The following is a 20577-nucleotide window of genomic DNA, read 5'->3' as shown; positions in this document are numbered from 1 at the left end:
CTCCACTGAATGTAGGGGGGATTACAATATGAAACAAAGTATAAGTGAGATCAAAATCAGACCCCCCCATGTGTACTTCTGTGGATGAAACTCCTGGAGGCTCAAGTCCTTAGGAGGAAAAGTTGAGGTGATAATGCTTATACAGCACTCTGCAAACATGTACTAATTACTCCTCAAAAGGAACTCTGCATTATTATCCTCACAAGACCAATAAAGGAACAGGCACAGATTGTTGTGGTGCATCATAGAAGACATGTGACCATGGTGTATCATGAGACAGCTAGTCTGAGCCATAGAGAAGAATGGAAGCATAAGGCACCCAAACTAAAACTCCCATGAGACATGTGGTAGCTCAGGTGGACTGTTTGTGGGTTAAGTCAATATCAATTACATGTCAATTGTTTTTCTAACTGAAGTACTTCAACATTTCTAATTGTTTTTAAACTTTCCATTTCATGCAAAATTTCTAATATCTTGACTTTTCCTCCCAGTTTGGGCCAAACACAAATATTGGAATTTCCCCTAGGATGGAAACTCCAGTTTTCGGTCAGCTCTCCCTGAGATGCTTTTGGCCTGATCTGATTTGCTTCTGTTGGAGCCATGGGTTTTCAGCACTTCAGATAACTTGAAACACTTTTAAAGGTTTGGTTAAGTAGCAAAAAATCACTGTCCACTCTTGAAGACTTGGCTGCGTGAGTTGAAGTCTATGCCTACACTGCAGTTGAGAGGTGTGATTGTAGGATGTGCAGACATACCCAAACTAGATAGATCAGAGCTAGCTTGAGCAATGCTAGCAGTGAAACCATGGCAGCATGGCTGGTAGCTGCTTGCATACGTACCCAGGGTCCTGGGGGGTGGGCAGGTGAGCCTAGTCCCTGTAGTTAACCATGCTGCTGGAGCTTCATTGCTATTGTTGCCTGAGCTAGATTTGATCTTCAATCACACCTCCCAATTGCCTACTTTCAGTGTAGGTTCTGTTTGGTAAGCATGAAAGCTGGCATAAATAAAAGAAGAGCGAGGAATTCAGTGGGGCCAGGGTTTTAGCCTTAGACCTTGGCTACACTTGAGTTACAGCGCAATAAAGCCGCCCACAGTGCTGTAACTCACTCCCCACCCACACTGGCAAGGCATGTACAGCGCTGTATCTCCGTGGCTACAGCACTGCACGTACTCCACCTCCTCGAGAGGATTAACAGCTGTTGCGGAGTGGCTGAGATGCTGGTGCTCCAGTGTAAATGGGGAGTAACCTTGTTATGCAGTGATTGACCTCTGGAAACTCCCCATAATCCTTTTAAGTGAAGCTTCCTCTCTTGTTTCTCTCCTTGTTTTGTTGTGATTCCTCTTTGTTTTGTTGTGAACTCCAGAAGCTCCGGGAGCAGCTTATAAAAAAAAACAAACGTAGCTACTGTTTGCTTTGAATGAGTAGAGGCAGGCATGGGGGCTCCCTTTGGAACGCCCACAGATAATGTTTGTTTGAAGAGAGGCGGCATGGGGGGTGTCCGTTCAGTGAGCAGCTGCTTATCTGGTCTGTGAGGGAAAAAAAAACAAACAGCTGCTGTTTGCTTTCAGTGAGTGAGAGAGGGATGGAGGAGGGAGGGGGGTTGGAACTTGCAAGGCAGGGTGCTGACAGTGTGTCAGCACTCCAGAAATCCACTCTCCCCACCCCCCGCATGCTCTCTGTCACACTCCACCTCACCCACCTCTTTTGAAAAGCACATTGCAGCCACTTGAGCCGCCCATAATGTGCCGCTGCAAGTGTGGCCATGACAGTGCGCTGGCAGCTGCCAGTGTGGACAGACTACAGCACTTTCCCTACTCAGCTGAACGAAGACAGGTTTAACTCACAGCGCTCTACAGCTGCAAGTGTAGCCATACCTTTAGAAGTGAAAGGCAAGACTCATTTACTTCAACAGAGCCAGGGCTTTACTTCTCCACTTCTACTCAGAAGACTTGAGGCACAGCTGTTCCAGTGACTTGAACTGTTGTAACCCTTCACTACATTTTTGCTTCTGGCTTCTTAATGGTAAGAAGATCAGGGCCTCAAGCTGCCCTCCACCCAAATCCCCTGCCTGGGAGAAAGTGATGTTTCAGTAGAGGTAGAAAAAGCCTCTTTTTGCATGGGGAGGGAAATATAAAAAAAGAGGGGAAAATGTTGAAGCTGATGACTTAGCCTGAGAAAGGGCAGCTCGTGTCAGTTAATCTGACACATTGTCTGGCTATGAAAGGCATGACCTTTCCATTGTGGGAATCTGTGGTGCAATGGGAAGGGAGATGCCTGCTTTTCCATCTATGGCTTTTTAAAACAATGGCTTTTTGCATGAGATGGAAAGGTCACACAGGAAAAAACTAGAAGGGGTAAAATCCAGCCCCCCCAAAACTGGCCAGCTCTGCTGCTGTGCTGGACTTAAGGGAAACAGATGGTGAGGAAGAGTGTTATCTTAATCATCTCTTAGCATTGTGGGAACACTAAGGGCCCCAAACAAGATCAGAGCCCCATTGTGCTAGGAGCTGTACAGGCATGTAGTGAAGCAGTCCCTACCCCAAAGAACTAACAAGACAGACACATGAGGGGAAGAAAGGAACCATTATACTCATCTTAGGCCTGGTCTACACTAGGACTTTAATTCGAATTTAGCAGCGTTAATTTGAACTAACCGCTCAACCGTCCACACCAGGAAGCCATTTAATTCGAACTAGAGGGCTCTTTAGTTCGAATTTGGTACTCCACCCCGGCAGGTGGAGTAACGCTAAATTCGACATGGCTAGCTCAAATTAGGCTAGGTGTGGATGCAAATCGAACTTAGTAGCTCCGGGAGCTATCCCACAGTGCACCACTCTGTTGACGCTCTGGACAGCAGTCGGAGCTTGGATTCTCTGACCAGCCACACAGGAAATGACCCGGGAAAATTTGAATTCATTTTCCTGTCTGGGCACTTTGAATCTGACGTCCTGGCTGGACATCGGGGCGAGCTCCGCAGCACCTGCCACAATGCAGAGCTCTCCAGCAGAGGAGTCCGGGCAATCCCAGAATAGAAAGAGGTCCCCAGCATGGACTGACCGGGAAGTCCTGGATCTGATCGCTGTGTGGGGCGAGGAGTCTGTGCTCTCGGAGCTGCGCTCCAGCAAGCGGAATGCAAAGACCTTCAAGAAGGTCTCGAAAGCCATGAAAGACAAAGGATACAGCCGGGATGCGATGCAGTGCCGCGTGAAAGTCAAGGACCTAAGACAAGGGTATCAAAAAGTCAGAGCGGCAAACGGACGCTCCGGAGCCAAGCCCCAGACATGCCGCTTCTACGAGGCACTGCATGCCATTCTAGGTGGGTCTGCCACCACTGCCCCACCAGTGACGGTGGACTCCGAGGACGGAATAGTGTACCGGGACAGTTCCTCCTCGATGTTCGCCGATGGGGAAGATGAGGAATGGTCTTTGGAGGACGGCGCAGGCGACAGCGAACCCACTCCCGCTTTCCCTGACAGCCAGGATCTCTTCATCACCCTCACAGAGATCCCCTACCAACCCTCCCCTGCCGTTAACCCGGACTCAGAATCAGGGGAAGGATCAGGCGGTAAGTGCTATAGATGTGTAAACATTTATTTTTTATAAAATATGTATATAAAAAATAGAAACACTATATAAAAAATTGTAAATATTAAACTATATGAAAAGTAGGTCCACACAAAGAGGGATTGAAAAAAAATCCTCTAGCGACAATTCAACGAAGGTGTCATACAGTTCCTCGAAAAGCCTCCGCAGGAGGTTTCTTGGGAGAGGTGCCTTGTTGGGCGCTCCGTTGAAGCAAACTCTTCCTTGCCAGGACATCCGGATATACAGAGGGATCATCGCCTCCACGAGCATTGCTGCATATGGTCCTGGTCGGTGCAGCGCTTCCCTTAGCATCCTCTCTTTCTGGGCACGGGTGACCTGCCTCAGGGTGATCTCGTTCTGGAAATACTGCATCTAAGTAGGGCAATTAGTGTATTGTTACTATTGTTAATGGTTTAAAATTAGGTTGCATAACAATGACCCTCGCCTAACAGCCACGTGCTAGAGGCCACAGAGAACAAGCATACATTGATCTTTCCCGTGCACTGGCGGGAGGGGCTGCAAAAGGCTCATCCTTTCTGCTTTCCACATTGCCTTTAGCAGGAGAGCACAGCTATCCACTACCTGATAAGCATTATCTACTGTAAGACTTACCAGGACTGTCTGCAAGACGGATTCAGCTGTCTCTCCCCGCTTGTCCGCTCTCCTGTGCAATGGCGCCGCCAATGAGAGCGTACTCCAAAATCTCGAACTAGTTCTGAGATCTCGCGAGACTTGGTGCCCTGTATAGTCTTGCTCTCTTAAACTGACTTGACTGTGTTCACTGTCTGCAAACCTGTATTTGGTCAAGGAAATCACTTACTTTTTCGCATCACACAGCTTCGGCTCTTTCCCGGACTGCCCCGGCATCCCCCTCGCAGAGGCTGGCTCAGATTAGACGGCGAAAGAAAAAGACTAGGGACGAGATGTTCCAGGAACTGATGGCCAGCTCCAGAGCAGAGGAGGCAGAGCAGAGACAGTGGAGGGAGACCCTGTGTCAGCAGCATCGCACACACATCGAACGGGAGGATAGGTGGCGGCAGGAAGACCAGCAGGCGACTCAAACGCTGCTTGGTCTAATGAGGGAGCAAACGGACACGCTCCAGCGCCTTGTAGATGTTCTGCAGGACCGCAGGCAGGAGGAGAGAGCCCCCCTGCACTGCATCTGCAACCGCCCTCCAACGCCAAGAAGTCCTGTCCCCCCCTCACCCAAAGTAACAAGAAGGAGGGGCGGTAGGGGCCGTGAGAACTGTCACTGCACCGCAGCAGAGCGCTAATGTACAAGACACCTCTCACGCTCTAAATTTGTAGAAGTTCTTCCCTTACAGGATCACCCAGTCCCAAATCCAAGTTTCAACCCCCCACTGTGTATAACATTATTAAAAGCGGTTTGCTGTTACTCACTGTTTCCGTCACGTTTCTCGCGTCAGAAGACTTTGTGTGTAGGGGGGGGGATTTTTAATTGCAGTGCATAGCCCACTTTACCAGGGTACAGACTTGGGGGCAGGGTCAACTGCAGGGGGCACACAGACTGCAGTCACTAGTCACCAGGGTCAGTCTGTGTGGTGTATGCTGCCCCGGGTGATTCGTTGATGTGTATGCTTGTCCAGGGTCCTGGCGCCTGCCATCCCCGAATGTAAAGGCAGGCTTCCCTTACGATGCACTTTGACTGTAGCCACGAGCCTCTCCGCTGCCCTGAGCCCCAAAAAGAGCCCTCATCCAGGGACAGATACTCACCCTTCCCCCACACCCCTCACCCCTTCCAACGCCCAAACCCACAGCCGTCATGCAAACCCCTATCCAAAGACGGCACCCCTCGCCCCTTCCTGCAAACCCACCCATTCCTGCAAACCCACCCCTACATGCACAACCACTGTAAACCGTCCCCCAACCCACAGACCTATGTAGGAGCAGGAGGCTGTCCGTCCTGTATTGGACAAGCGGTCTGAACATCAGTGCACACCGAACCCAGCACAGTATGCTTCCATGTTTCAACCCAGGAACAGAAATGCAAAGTCAACGAAAGATTTATTATTAATTACTGTTACATTTCATTAGTTTTAAAACGTGCTTTGGAAGTGGGGGAAACTTGGAGAACCGGGTTTGTGAGCTCAGATCTAACTCGACACATACAGACACAGGCCCATGATCAGGCTCTCTTAAAATCAAGTGGACAGTCACAGGTTACCCTGCTCTGCGAGGAAACTAGCTTTCAAAGCCTCCCGGATGCACAGCGCTTCCCGCTGGGATATTCTCTCGGCACGGGTGTCTGGCTGATCGTAAACAGCAGCCAGGCGATTTGCCTCAACCTCCCATCCGGCAAAAAAGGTCTCGCCCTTGCTCTCACAGAGATTGTGGAGCACACAGCAAGCAGCAATAACTACGGGGATATTCTTTTCGCTGATGTCCGAGCGAGTCAGTAAGCTCCGCCATCTCCCCTTGAGACGTCCGAAAGCACACTCCACGACCATTCTGCACTTGCTCAGCCGGTAGTTGAAGAGTTCCTTCTCACTGTCCAAGGTGCCTGTATAGGGCTTCATGAGCCAGGGCATTAGCGGGTAGGCCGGGTCCCCGAGGATCACTGTAGGCATCTGCACATCCCCTACCGTTATTTTGTGGTCCGGGAAGAAAGTACCTGCCTGGAGGCGTTTGAAGAGACCAGAGTTCCTGAACACACGCGCGTCATGAACCTTGCCCGCCCACCCGACGAAGATGTTGGTAAAACGTCCCCTATGGTCCACCAGTGCTTGCAGCACCATTGAAAAGTAGCCCTTTCGGTTAATGTACTCGCTGGCCTGGTGGGCTGGTGCCAGGATAGGGATGTGAGTCCCATCTATAGCCCCACCGCAGTTTGGGAATCCCATCGCGGCAAAGCCATCTATGACGACCTGGACGTTTCCGAGAGTCACTACCTTTGAGAGCAGTTGCTCAACGATTGCGTGGGCTACTTGAATCACAGCAACCCCCACGGTAGATTTGCCCACGCCAAAGTGGTTCGCTACTGACCGGTAGCTGTCTGGCGTTGCAAGTTTCCAGAGGGCTATGGCCACTCGCTTCTGCACACTCAGGGCTGCTCGCATCCGTGTGTCCTGGCGCTTCAGGGCAGGGGACAGCAAGTCACACAGTTCAAGGAAAGTGCCCTTACGCATCCTGAAGTTCCGCAGCCACTGTGATTCATCCCAGACCTGCAGCACTATGCGGTCCCACCAGTCCGTGCTTGTTTCACGGGCCCAGAATCGCCGTTCCACACCATGAACTTGACCCATTGCCACCATGATCTTCACGGCGCGGCGTACCCTGCTTTGTGAGAGGCCTGCGCCACTCTCCTCACCGCGCTGCCGGAGCCTCCTCGCCCGATTTCTCAGCAGCTGACTGTGGAAGAGGTGGACAATAAGGTGCGAGGAGTTGACAACGGCCATAAGTGCAGCGATGATCGCAGCGGGCTCCATGCTCGCAGTGCTGTGGCGTCCGCGCTGTAACCGACCAGAGAAGGGCGCGATCAGATTTCCCGCCGGCGCTTTCAGGGAGGGAGGGCGTGATTGACGGTTCAATGACGACAGTATCCCAAAACCGCCCTCGACACATTTTTTCCCCCAGCAGGCATTGCGAGCTCTACCCAGCATTCCAATGGGCAGCGGGGACTGCGGGAACTGTGGGATAGCTTCCCACAGTGCACCGCTTCAAAAGTCGACGCCGGCCCCGTTAATGTGGACTCAGAAGTTCGAATTAGTGTATTTAGTGTGGATACACAAATTCGACTTCATAAGGTCGAATCCACAAATTCGAACTAAGTTGATTCGAAATAGTCTTGTAGTGTAGACAAGGCCTTACTGATTTGGGTGGGGGAGGGGAATTTATGCACAAGGATAATGAATGAATTGTCCATGGTCACACAAGGATTCTGTGGCCGAGCCAGGAACTGAACCCAGATTTCCTAAGTCCTGATCCAATTCCTTGCCACAAGGACATCCTTCTTTTCTTTTGAAAAGGTCTCATTAGACTGCCCAAGATGTTTGCCTGTTCTCCCCCCCTACCATCCCTTTACCTTGAGGGATCTGGAGTTGATTCCTTGAATCGCATGGTAATTCCTATAGCTGTCAATCCTACAGAGACTGAGCACTCCTAGGAACTAGGATGTGCTGCATGATCTGATTGTTTATGGATTGTTGGATGTCTTGAAGACCCAGCACAACTGGAAGCATGAACTGGTGATTCTTCCAGGTGTAGGAATCACTGAGGACTCTGTGGAGGGGCTCCCCCACATGTAGGATTTTGGTTTCAAGTTTGGGTCAGGAACTGAACTTTCTCTCTCCTATGTACAGTAGGATAGAAAGAAATACTTCAATTGTTTCAAGGTATCATAATTGTAGGTTGAAATCTTGGCAATAGTGAAGGCTCCCCTTAAGTGAGGGTCTGGGAAACAAGGCCTCTAAGCCTTAACAGCAGTACATGGTGCAGGAAAAGAGACAATGGATCTACAGCCTTGTCTGAATCCCAGGCACCAAAACAACCTCTTTTGAGGAAGAGGCAGCTGCTCATTCCAGGATCCTGAAGTACAACATACTAAATGACATTTGTCACGGAGTCCCCAGGCGATGTTCTGGAACTGCTCCCCACAAAGCCAGTCGGGAGTTTGGGGAGCCTCCTCTCCCTTGGAGCAGACTTTTTCAGGGCAAGAAGCTCACACGTCTTCACTTCCTGGGTCTCTCCTCGGATCATTCAGCATCCTCTGCCCCTCCGTGCGCTTCCCACAGAGAGCCCGCCGCAGCGGGGTCCTGGGGAAGCCACAGGGTCCTGCACCCCACTTTGCAGTCAGACGTGACTCTCAGCCAGCCAGTAAAACAGAGGTTTATTCGATGACAGGAACACGGTCTAAAACAGAGGTACCGCAAACCAGACCCCTCAGCCGGGTCCATTCTGGGGGGCAGTGAGCCAGGCCCCACATCTGCACTTCACTCCTCATCCCCAGCCAGCTCCAGACTAACAACCCCCTCCAGCCCTGTCTTCTCTGCTCAGTTCCTTTCCGGGGCCAGGAGGTCACCTGATCTTTGTCTCCAACACCTTTAGTTGGCACCTTTGCAGAGGAGGGGCCCAGGCCATCAGTTGCTAGGAGACAGAGTGCCAGGCATTTAGATGCACTGGCCCTTTTCTCTGTAGCAATCACACACCCTTATTCCACCACCAAGATACTTAAGAACTGCATAGGGGACACTGAGGCACCAACACAGTATTCAGAGAAAACATTAAGAACATTCCCAGTTCGTCACAACATTGCTACTGGGGGCTTGGCTACACTTGCAAGTTGCAGTGCTGGTAGAGACTTTCCAGCGCTGCAATTAGTAACCGTCCACACCTGCAAGGCACATCCAGCGCTGCAGCTCCCTGGCTGCAGTGCTGGCTGTACACCTGGCCAGGTTGGGGTGTAGCGATTGCAGCGCTGGTGATCCAGCGCTGCTCATCAAGTGTGGACATACACCAGCGCTTTTATTGGCCTCCAGGGAATAAGGAGATATCCCAGAATGCTTTTAACTAAATTACTTCCTTTGTTTTGTTATGCAGCCTCTCTTTGTTTTGTTGTGAACTCCGATCGGAGCTCCGTTGAACTGCTTATCTAAAAAACAAACACTGATCACAGCAAACAGGAGCTATCTGTACCTGGCTGTGAACGATCAAATGAGAGGCAAGCAGTTTGCTTGACAGAGAAACAGCGTTGGATGCAGGCTGTTTGCAATTAAGACTAAGGGCTCGCGAACATTTTGTGATTTTTAAATCCAGGGAAGCTAACACACAGTGTTGGCTCCAAAAATCCACTCTCTCTATCTTCCCCGCTCCCTGTCACAGTACACCACCCTCCACCCCCCTCTTTTGAAAAGCACGTTGTTGCCACTTGAATGCTGGGATAGCTGCCCATAATGCAGCACTCCCAACAGCGCTGTAAATGCTGCAAATGTGGCCACACACCAGCGCTGGTAGCTGTGAGTGTGGCCACACACCAGCGCTGGCCCTGCACAGCTGCACGACCAGCGCTGTAACTCCCAGCGCTGCAACTTTCAAGTGTAGCCAAGCCCTGGATGTTTTCCTTTCATCATCTCCCTTAGGAACGAAATATCTTGAAAGAAATTTGAAGGGCAGGAGCCAGCTCTGCAAGAGCCACTGGGCCTAATGGGATGTGACAGCAGGTAAACAGAAGTGTTCAGGGGGGGAAGTCTCATCAGATCTAGGTGCACTTGGCCTGCATCGCTCTGGCTGGCTGATATTGCTCAGAGGAAGGTGAAATGAAGCTTTCTTCAACTCCATCTGTCTGGGGTATTCCCTACTGATGACCAAGCATATTCCATAGTTCCAGTCTCAGGATCCTGTTTGCTCCATGCACTGCAATGGGAGGCACAGCAGAACTGACATTGTCTCAGCAATGTTATTCCTCTCTGAAGTGGTGATGGGTGGGGAACTAGTTACACATTTGGCCATGATCACACAGCTCAGCCAAGGCCCTGCTCGCCTCACCTGCAATAACTTCCCTACCAAACAGTCAAGGGCTTAACTAAGGAACTTGCACGATCCCCATCTCTGTAGCACCACAGTCTTTGCATTTGTACTCATAGCATTGCCCTTCCTCACGGGGGGGGGGTGTTACCTTTATTTTATGCAGGGAACTGAGTCACAAAAACCAAGTGACTTTCAGACACAAAGTCCAGAGCAGAGTAGGGAATTGAAGACGGGTCTCCTGAGTTCTAGGATAGAGCTCTAGCCATTGGACCATCCTCCCTCTCACAAAGTCTGATACCAATTTTTGTTGATTGAGCATAATCCTGATCTGCTGCACCTCCTGATCCCAGTCCTGAGTCCTGCACCCATTATACTCACTGCAGGTTTCCCTGCTTACCCTTGCACAATTCTAGTGCCCTGACCTGTAGCACCCTTGCTATTCAACTCATTGGCTTTTGTAATTAGTGCCAAGCTGTTTTTCTTAAAAAAAAAAAAATCTGTACCCAAATGAGAGCTGCACTGTTACTACCCAAAATTCTCATTTGCAATGGCATTACATTGAGCTTTTAAAATGCAAGTTCCTGATGTAGTGTGACAAAGTTCCTCCTCTACCTTGGTGGGTCCTGCACTTATTAGCAGATTTGCTCACCTCACAGATTCACCCTGTGGCTCAGGAAACAGCCCAGAGGCCTTCCCTTCTGGTAGGGGCCACAGTCTGGGTCAATTCCTGCTGTGTTTGATCAGGAGTTGGGAGGGGGAACCCAGGCCTGCCTTCTACTCTGGGTTCCAGCCCAGGGCCCTGTGGACTGCAGCTGTCTAGAGTGCCTTCTGGTACAGTCACACAACAGCTACAACTCCCTGGGCTACTTCCCCATGGCCTCCTCCCAACACCTTCTTTATCCTCACCACTGGACCATCCTCCTGATGTCTGATAACACTTGTACCTCTCAGTGCTCCAGCAATGTGCCTACTCACACTCAGCTTCTTGCTCCCAGTTCCTCTCCTCAGGCTCCCTTTGGCCTGACTGGAGTGAGCCCTTTTATAGCATCAGAGGGGCCTTAATTCGAGTCAGGTGCTTAACAGCCTCACCTGACTCTTAGCAGGTTAATTGGAGTCAGGTGTTCTCATTAGCCTGGAGCAGTCCCTGCTCTGGTCACTCAGGGAACAGAAAACTGCTTATCCAGTGGCTAGTATAGCTCCCTTTCTCTGCTCGGTATCCCCATTAGGTTCCCTATGTTTAGCCCTTTGACCACACTCCTGTCCCTGTTATTTCATTTGTTGTCCCCCAGAATTACTTGGTTATCCAGGTCCTGTGGATCCTCCCCTTAGGCTGGGGGAAGGTCCTTTGGCAGTGGGCGGGCTTCACCTGCCCACTTCCTGGCTACCAATAAGACTACTCTGCTGTTCTCAACTGGCTTGGGTCTATCACAGTAGATAATAGATGATGCAGGAAAAATAAGCTGCTCATACTTTTCCGTGAGCCCTATTTCCCATTGACTCACCACATGTGACCCAAAGTCATTACCGTCTGGCATCTGGGCTGTGCCTTGTGTGAAATTAATCACAGAAAACCAGAGCTGGAAAAGACTAGATGGTCTAGTAGGTCTCTTGGCTAGTGCAGGATTGTTCCTGGCAGTATATTTCCTATTGATCTGTCCAGTTTAGATATAAATGATCCAAATCATGGGTCTTCCTCCATATCCCTTTAAGATGGAGTCTTGACCCAGTTATCAGAATAAATGATCACAAATTGGTCCTCTGACTGGCAGCCTGAGCAGAAACGAGTGAGTAGGCCATGGAGACTTAACTGTCCTCTGATTCCTATAGTGCCTCAAGGCGTGCACTATAGTGTGATAGCTAGAGTGTATGCACATGAGAAGATTGTACTACCTCTGCTTGTGCTATACTTGTCCCGTGGATAAACAGAAGACTTGTGGGCCTGCCTCTCATACACACTAGGGCCCCTTTACAATGCTCTTGCAGTGACAATATATGCTGACCATATAATGGGTGCCAGAACAGTATAAAGGACCTCCATGGTAAAGGAGAACTGGTTCCTTGACTTCAAAGGATCATCAGTCCCGTTACTCTTACCATGGCTAAAATCCTAATCTTTTCTGCCTTGATCATGTAAATACTTAGGATTTAGCTAACATTTGTCCTTATTAATTGTCTTCACAGCTCCAACCAAGATCAGGGCCCCATTATGCGAGGTGCTGCACATACACATAGTAAGACAGTCTCTGCCCTAAAGAACTCAAATCTAAATAGTCATGACAATGACAGGTTTGTCCATTATACCAATGGGGATGGGGAAGGGGGGGAAACCAAGGCACTAAAAGATTGACTTGCCCAAAAAGTTGCAGAGGGAGTTTGTGGCAGAGTCAGGAATTGATCCCAGCTCTCCTGAGTCCAGTGTTTTAATCCCAAGGACTTTCTTGCACCTAGAAACCAACTAATTACCTGTCTACAAGGGTCTCGTGCTATGATGCAATGCCATGCCAGTGTCTCCATGATCTGGCTCTCCGTAGCATGCTGTTTTAAGATCTGTGGCTTTGCAGCATGCAGCCCCACTCCAGGCTATATTGCCGTCACAGTCTGACAGTCATTTTATGAGCCCAGGGACCTGTCTGTGCCACTCTTGTTCATTTCAGAAAACACTTTGCAGAACAAACGAAGGTGAGGGGCAAGTGGAGCAGGAGCACTTCTGAGGCTGAATCTTTTGTTCTTTTTTCCTCGTTAGATTCACTGGCTTTCGTGATCTTTCTTCATACATTTCCTGAAGGACAAGGGCAATTTATTACATGCACATGAGGCCTTGGGAATCTCCTGGAGATGTATCATTCCTGCTATTACCTTCCTCACACAAGGAGCAGTTGTTCTTGTCAGCCTTGCTCACTCCTCCTTTTGCAGGGAGGAGAGAGGATTCTGGGGAATTTTTCATTAATCACTTTTATATCAAGAGCTGAGGGTCCTGTCTGCATTCCAATCACTTCTGATCTGTTACCATTTTTCATAGAAGCACTTATGGAGGTTGTCTTATGCTGCCGATTCGAGGCACGTTAATGACCAGCCATTCAGCGTCCAGAGTGAAGGCTTAAACTTAATGTACACTCCAGTGGGGAAAATCTATTATGGCTATCCCTTTTTCTCTCACTATTTCTCTTTTCTGGGAAAGGTGCTGTGGGCAGGGGCTGGGCTAGTTTAGGGTTACAGAATTATAGGGTTGAGTTCAGATTTCTGATCTTTAGCTGGCATGGGGTGTGTGTGTGTTGAGAACTCAAGATCCAGCTTAGGAATCAACTGGAGGAAAAATATTCTAGTAGTTTCATATAATGACTTCCAGCTCGGGGGAGATCAGCACAGCACCTTTTTTGGTTTGCAGGATTGAACAGCTCCCTATGAAGCATGAGGCTCTGAGTGTGAATCTAGCACTTCAGGCCAGGACTAGTTTCTTACTAAGTTTGTTTGTACAGCACCTAGCACAATGACCCTCTATCTTCATTGGCGCCTTTTGGTGCTACTGGCACCAATATATATAATCACTCTTTTCCATAAGGGCACACAGGGAGTTGCGGGATCTAAGGCTAACTCCTTCCTAGTTTCTCCTGCCCTGAATACTAGTCTGAGTTTCTCACCACTGTCTAATAGGCTGGCAAGACAGCTTTATTTCATTTCCACTCTAGGAAGTGGTGCAGATGTCCCTCATCCAAAGACAAGGATGAAAGGTGACAGTGGGCAAATCACTTCCTCTCTGTGTCTGGTTCCCCTCTCAATCTTTGTCTTGTGCATTTAGATTGTAAGCTTTTCTGGGGCTGTTTATATTCAGGGCTGACAAGGGGGTGGGGGAGCCGGTACAAATTACCGGGGCCCGGCGGTCCAGAATGGGGCCCGGCTTCATTGGCCCTGTTTAGCTGGTCCGCCCTTGCTGGGGGGCCTAAAACATTTTTTTCACCGGGGCCCAAACCCGCTCTCGGCAGCCCTGTTTATATTGGGGCCTCTGTGCTACTTTTAATCCAATAATAAAAGCTGAGGATCAGCTGCTAGGCCCCAAAATATTGCCAGCCCAAGCTATTTCTATGATAACATCTCCTATTAAACAGGCACATCCAAGTCAGAGGGTCTAGGCATGTTGGGAATGTGAAGCTGACTGGCAAGAGGTGAGGCAGACTTTCGGAAAAGCTTCTCAATGCTGGTATGGTTAGGTGGAGCTAGATGTAAGGTGGCAAGAGAGCTTTGTTCCCCTAGTGTGGAACAATCTGCAAACAGCTGCTGGGTCCTGTGGGGACCCACAGGATGAGAACTGCTCTGTTTGGCTTTCAAGCTGGACCTACATCAAACTCATTAATGTCAATAGGAGGGAAAATGATTTGAGCTTTGTAACCCTAATGAATCCTTTGCTGGTTACAGTAAATTTATTCTTTTGATTTCCTTTTTTCTTCTTTCATGGCTTTATTTTTTTACTTACTTTAATGTCCCATTTCTGGCAGCAGCTTCTTTTTATTTCTCTCCTGTTTAAAAAGCTGTGGTTGATTCCAATTAAATACCCCCTTTGGGATTATTAAAAACAGACACAACCCCTTTTCCATTTCCATGGTAACATGGCCTCCATGGATTCTGAATGAAGAGTTGAAGTATTTTGAGGAACTCTTCCTCCCCACTCCTCTCTTCCTCAAATTATTTGTGCTACAGGGAGCAGCTGTTGGGAGAAGAGATACAGACGTCCCACTTTTAGCCTTGGCTAAAACATACAGTAAATGTATCGCAGACTTCCTTGAGCACACCCCAAAGTGAAGGTAGCATCCCTTTCTCCTTTAAAAGAAGGAAACGTTCAAGAAGGGAGTATAGTCTAGAGCAGGCCTGCACAACTCGTAAAGCGGCAAGGGCCATGTTACTCCAAAGAAAACAGCTGAGGGCCGAACCCCCCCGGCCCCACTGAACCCCCCCCAGTGCCAGTAAGCCCCCCCCGACACACAATACCCACTCCAGCTCCGCCCAGCCCCCCGAAATACCCCCCCCAGCACCGCCCGCCCCATGGAAACAAACCCTCCTTCCCCAGCACTGCCCCACCGAAACAGCGGTATTGAACCTTGGTAATATGTTATAGGGGGCCCCTAAGGTAGTATAATTAAGATAAAAGAAAAATGTCTTTTTGCTAGAAGTAGAATAAGATCTTCCCCCACTTTGTAATCGATTGTCCTGTTGAATGAATGAGGTGTGAATGAGGAAGGCGTGGAAGGCAGGCACCTCCAGACAGCTGCAACCCTTGGAAAGGGGATGGGAGCCAGACCAGATCAGTAGAACAGGTCAGCCACTGACTCCTTGCTCGCCTCCTCAGCCCCCTACCTCCCCCCCCACGCTCACCTCCTCACCCCCCGCCACTGCCTGTCCACTCACCTCCTCAGCCCCCCACCCCTCCTGGCTTGCCTCCTCACCCCCCACCACTGCCCACCCGCCTCTTCAGCCCCCCTCCCTCACCCGCTGCTTGCCTACTCACCCCCTGTGGGCCGCACAGTGAGCCCACACGGGCCACATGTTGTGCAGGCCTGGTCTAGAGGTTAAAGTAGGGCAGGGAATAAGGCCTGTTTTCCTGGGTTCCAGTCCCAGTTCTGCTGCTGGCTAAACTGTACCTTTCTGTATCTGTTTCCTGATCTGTAAAATGAGCCTAATGCTGACATGCCTCTTGGTATGTTTCACGTCCTAAACATCTCAGCTCATCCATAGCTTAGAATCAGAACTGAAGTGTTCAAACTGTGCAAAAACCTTCACTTATGACTGAATCATCTGTTAGTTTCTTCTCTTACATCCTGGAAAGGAAACTTAGCTCTCAGGAGCTTATGTCAGAGGCTCTGGAATGTCCAGCCGTTCAATAAAGTTTCCACTGTCTTTAAAATTTGAGCAAGATCAAACTTGTATGTGGGTGTAACAATGGCTACATACTTGCCTCAGTGAATTCATACATGGGGGGTGTGGATCTGGGTAGTTATGTGAGTGGCTTATGCAAATGTTTTTGTGTGCTTACTGATCACATGTGTGTATGTGGTGGTGTTTATGGGGGTGGTCTGCAGTGTGCACATGTACAGGACCTGTGCAAGCCTGTCTAAACCCAGAAGGGAGCTGTGAGGTGAGGATATTGAAATACCTGCTGCATCCTTGACATTTTCTCTCTTCCTCCTGTAGTTAAGAAGATGGGTCCTGTGTGAAACGACAGCTTTGCAGCTGTTAATTATTGACCCTGCATTTTTATAAAGGCTGTATTTTACCATCAAGTGCTCCATCTCCAAGGAGGGAAAGGAAAGCACACCAGCCAAACAATTACCTAAGTAGCAAGAGAATGTCTACTACAAAGCACTTGTTTTTATCAGCTGTTCTCTTCCTCTCTGCCACTTGGTGACTGCTCACTTCCTGACTGCAAGTAGCAGAGCTTCTGGCTGAGGCTTCCATGCCCACCAACAGACTAGATTTAAGGGATGAAAAAACACTCAATGCAGAAACGTTGTTTGCAGGTGGCCTAAGGTATCCGAGTGTGGCTTTTGAGGGTCACACAGGTCAGAGGATTCTGTCTCTTCTAAGCCATTTCTGGGGAGCAAGCAGCTGCTGTATTTCTTCTATGGGGGTGGGGAATTGGGCCTTTCTAAGCATATGCATGTGGGGATGGGCCTTTTTTGGAAGGCCAGTGTCCCCTTTGTTTATGCATGTACTGGAATCTTCTTCCCCTTATCTCATTAAGTGTGGGTCTGCTTATCATCAAGCATCCACCCTTTTTGTCTGTCCAAGGCAGCACAAAGGCCGACTGACTTTGTTGGCTTTCCTCAGGGGGGTCTCTTTCCTACCACCATCTCCTGCCACGCAACCAGGTCCCCCTCATTCATTCCAAGCAGAGTTGTTGTGCTTTCTGGGTTTTGTCTACACTGCACTCTGATTTCCATCCTAATAGGTCCATGCTTTTGCAGGGTGCACCATTGTACTATTGTAACGCCGACAGATCCTGGTCATCGGTGGGCAGGATCGAACGGGAGACCTCTGGAGCTTAGTGCATGAGCCTCTACAACATGAGCTAAAAGCCAACTCGCCATTAGCTAAGGCTGTAGGGCAGACTCATTTTATCTCTCTCTAAGTGGTCTCAGTGCCACTGGATGGGACAGAACACCGCACCCAAGAGGTGTGTGGGTTACACTATACAGTGGGGTTTTCTGCTGAGTGGCAAATGCTTGTGAATCACTCATCCTGAGATGATGTTCCACACTCTCCCCACTCTGGATAGTGTATCACATTCAAGCTCCTCTTCTGTGACCATGATACTTGCAATACATGTAGGGTGACCAGACGTCCTAATATTTAGGTGTTTGTCCTGTGTCCCGACCAATCTTTGACGCGATCTTTGTCCTATCTGTCACACAAGAGGCAGCTCTTGGCTTTGCCACTGAAGTGTAACCATTCTGACTAGACAATCTTCAGCTTGTCTATGCCAGTGTAAATCTGATGTCATAATCACTTCTACAATGGCTTAATTGAGAGTCTTATCCAAAAGAGACTTAAGTCAGTGAAAAGACTCCCATTGATTTTAGAGGGCATTGGATCTGGCTGAAAGTGAGAGCTTCAGGCACATTGTTTGCAGAGCTAGAGAAAAGAGGGGAGGGTCTTTGCATCACCAATGGCCCCTTCTTGTCTGCACTCAATTATACTTAAGCAAACAGCTCTTTCCCCTGACTCCTGGGCTGAAATACCTACTCAAATGTCAAAAGTGAGCAATAAACTGTTTTACTGTTTTCAAACTCCGCAGCTGGGTCAAGGGAAGGAGCCAGGAATTGCTGGATGATTTTATGATCTAATTTAATTCTTCTAGTTTATCTGCCTGAAGTTCCTATATTTGTTCAAGTCCCTGAATGACATACCAGGACAAGACCTATACAACAGGAGTGAGTGAATGAGTCCTAGTATAACTGTGAAGGAAGAGAAACCCACCAGAGGAAGGGAAATACTTGCTTATTGGCCTGAATGTTCAACCTAAGCAGGGCCAGATCCTGGCTGATGTAAAGTGGAGCTATGCTGATTTACACCACCAGGATCTGGCCTGCAACATCTATTTTTAGTGTAGAAACTCATTCAAAATCTACATTAATCCTATAGAGGGAAAAGGGGTTTAAATATGCATGCACACAGTTACACCAGCTAACCCCCATTGCCTTCACTGGAATTAGCCCCAATATAACTGAGGGCAGAGTTTTGCAGATGGTGCTCATCTTGCTTACAAAAACACCCAGATCAAAAGCCTTGAACTCTCTGAATTGTTGCTGCTGAAATATTCAAGTGACTCAAGGTCCAAGGTCAAACAGTCTGCAGCAAAGCTAGGAAACAAAATCAGATCTTGAGTCCCAGTCCAGTGACAGCCACCCTTCCTCCCTCTGGAATCTTATTTTCTTAGCCTGGTAATTATACATCAGATCTTGTTTGGTGTTCTCATCACCCTCCACACTCTTCCATTCCTAGTACTGTCTTGAAACAGAACCCCCCTCCCTGAAAAATTCCCATGTGAGGCTGCCAGAGGAATTATGCATAACAATGGCTGGGGGGGTTATGTCACTCCATGAAAGCTGTAATTTCCCTGGTATTGATTTCCTAAAGATAAACTTGTGGTTTGCGTGTAGTGAAAGCTAATTTAAAGAAGAAAAATGTGTCTCTTCAGAACACCTTGATTGGCAATTGTGATAAATTCCTATAATTACTATCGACTCCAAGAGGGATTTTCATTTGTTAAAGATGTTGCTGAAATGACAGCCCAGAAACGGAATGAGACAGGGAAAGCAGCGTGCAGCTCCTGCCTTTGCCAAGTTACCTGAGTATTTAGCATCGTGCAGATATGCAAAGGGTCACCAGAGTCAAACGACTTTGGTAAGCCCAGTATTGCCAACTCCAATCATTGGAAAATTTATGAGTCGGGCCACTCAATCATGAGCTTGGCTTAAATATAAGGTTTTTCTTTAAAAAGGTTTTGGTTCTTTTTAATTGGCCTTCTGGTTTGAGCATTTAGGATAAGCTTGAAAAGGTGATTCAAGTGTTTCTGTGCAACTATGAGGACTAGAAGCTTATTTTAAAAAGTGAAAGCTGACAGTCTTAGATTCAGATGTTGAATGCAACACACACACCCCCCTCCTTTCAGCCTGGGACCTTATATAAGCAGCTAGCCTGCCCTGAAACCACTGTACCTTCACTGCTATTGGTACTTCTGCTAGCTAGATCAAAAATAGCTCAGGTACATCTACACAAGCTGCAATCACACCGTGTCATCCCTCCCCCGAGTCCAGTGCAGACATGCCATGAGTTCAGATGAGCACCCATGTGGCACACAGCACCAGTGCCGATCCATTTGGATCTGCAAACTCAGGCTGGAAACAGCACAGGAGCAGCGTCTTGGATGTATTTCTTTTTAGAACATAGTTGCAAAAAAATAAATAGTGAATTTGGTAGGGGGAGCTAGCCAATTTTGTGAAGCTTCAGTGAAAGTTCCATTGGAAGATCAGCTAGAGGTTGAGGGGCATACAAGTATTGTATTACATTGCAATTAGGGTGACCAGATGGGAGGGAGAAAATATTGAGACACATGGTGGGGGTGTCTGCCGTTGGAGCAAAAAAGAAACGCTGCTGGCGGAGCGAAATATTGGGACAAATTGTGTCCTGATCAAAGATCGGTCGGGACTTTGGTAGATAAAACTTGTCAGTCAGGGGTGTGGAACCCCCCCCCCACACACACACTGACACAAGTTTCACTGACAAAATGCTGGTGTGGACAGCACTACACCAGTGTGGGAGACTGGCATAGACCAGCTACACAGGACACTTTACAGCAGTGGTACAGCTGTGCTACTGTAAGGTCTGTAATGTAGACAAGCCTTAATGTTTGTCTACGCTAGGAAAAGTGGTTTGAAGTTAGCTAATACCTTGTAACTAACCTCTACCTTTCCCTACGCAAATGCAAGTTAACACATTCTACCCCAGTCTAGCTGGTGGATGATCGACCAGCTAAAAGGTATTTAACCTGCCTCCACACTAGACAAGGTCAAGTCTAGCTACACTGACCACTTGTCTAGCATAGACAAAATCTGAGTGTCAGCACCAACACTTCCACCAGCCCAGCATCCCTCTCATTGCTGTTTCCCCTTTATTGCTGCCACCACCACTTCCTCTTGGCACCAACCCTGCTGTCTTTTAGTGATTCCTGACTCCCAGCATGGCAGGGGAGTGATGAACTATTTAATGGGGCTCATTTCACTAGCTGATGTCCCTGTGTCTTGAGTTTTCTGGGTGCACTTTAACCATCTATGGCGCTTCTCCTTAAGTGGCAGCTCAGAGGGGAGCCTGTGCTGCTGCCTGTTGTGTTAACAAATTAAATGCACTTAATACATAATTTACCTTTCCCTTACAAAACACTGAGCCTTTCATTATGGGGATAGAGGGGGCAGAATCGGGGCTTTGTAAACACAACTGTTGTGGGAAAAATAACCTGCCAC

At 48.6% G+C, this 20577-nt stretch overlaps 1 long non-coding RNA gene across 2 annotated transcripts; it reads right to left on the bottom strand.

The window, feature by feature from the left end:
• Positions 1-817: 817 nt before the first annotated feature.
• On the bottom strand, positions 818-20254 carry LOC123364611. Of its 2 annotated transcripts, XR_006577181.1 has the most exons (6): positions 20245-20254; positions 16006-16008; positions 11045-11072; positions 7629-7895; positions 1876-2069; positions 818-1527 (listed from the first exon to the last, which is right to left on the bottom strand). It is a non-coding gene; the product is annotated as an uncharacterized LOC123364611 (long non-coding RNA). The 2 variants fall into 2 exon arrangements; XR_006577180.1 differs by lacking the exon at positions 1876-2069.
• Between the last annotated feature and the right edge of the window lie 323 nt (positions 20255-20577).

The sequence above is a fragment of the Mauremys mutica genome, chromosome 2 (assembly GCF_020497125.1).
Source record: "Mauremys mutica isolate MM-2020 ecotype Southern chromosome 2, ASM2049712v1, whole genome shotgun sequence".
In the NCBI taxonomy this organism is placed as follows: domain Eukaryota; kingdom Metazoa; phylum Chordata; order Testudines; family Geoemydidae; genus Mauremys; species Mauremys mutica.
The sequence above is the reverse complement of the archived record's forward strand: the minus strand, read 5'-3'. Positions and strand labels throughout refer to the sequence as shown.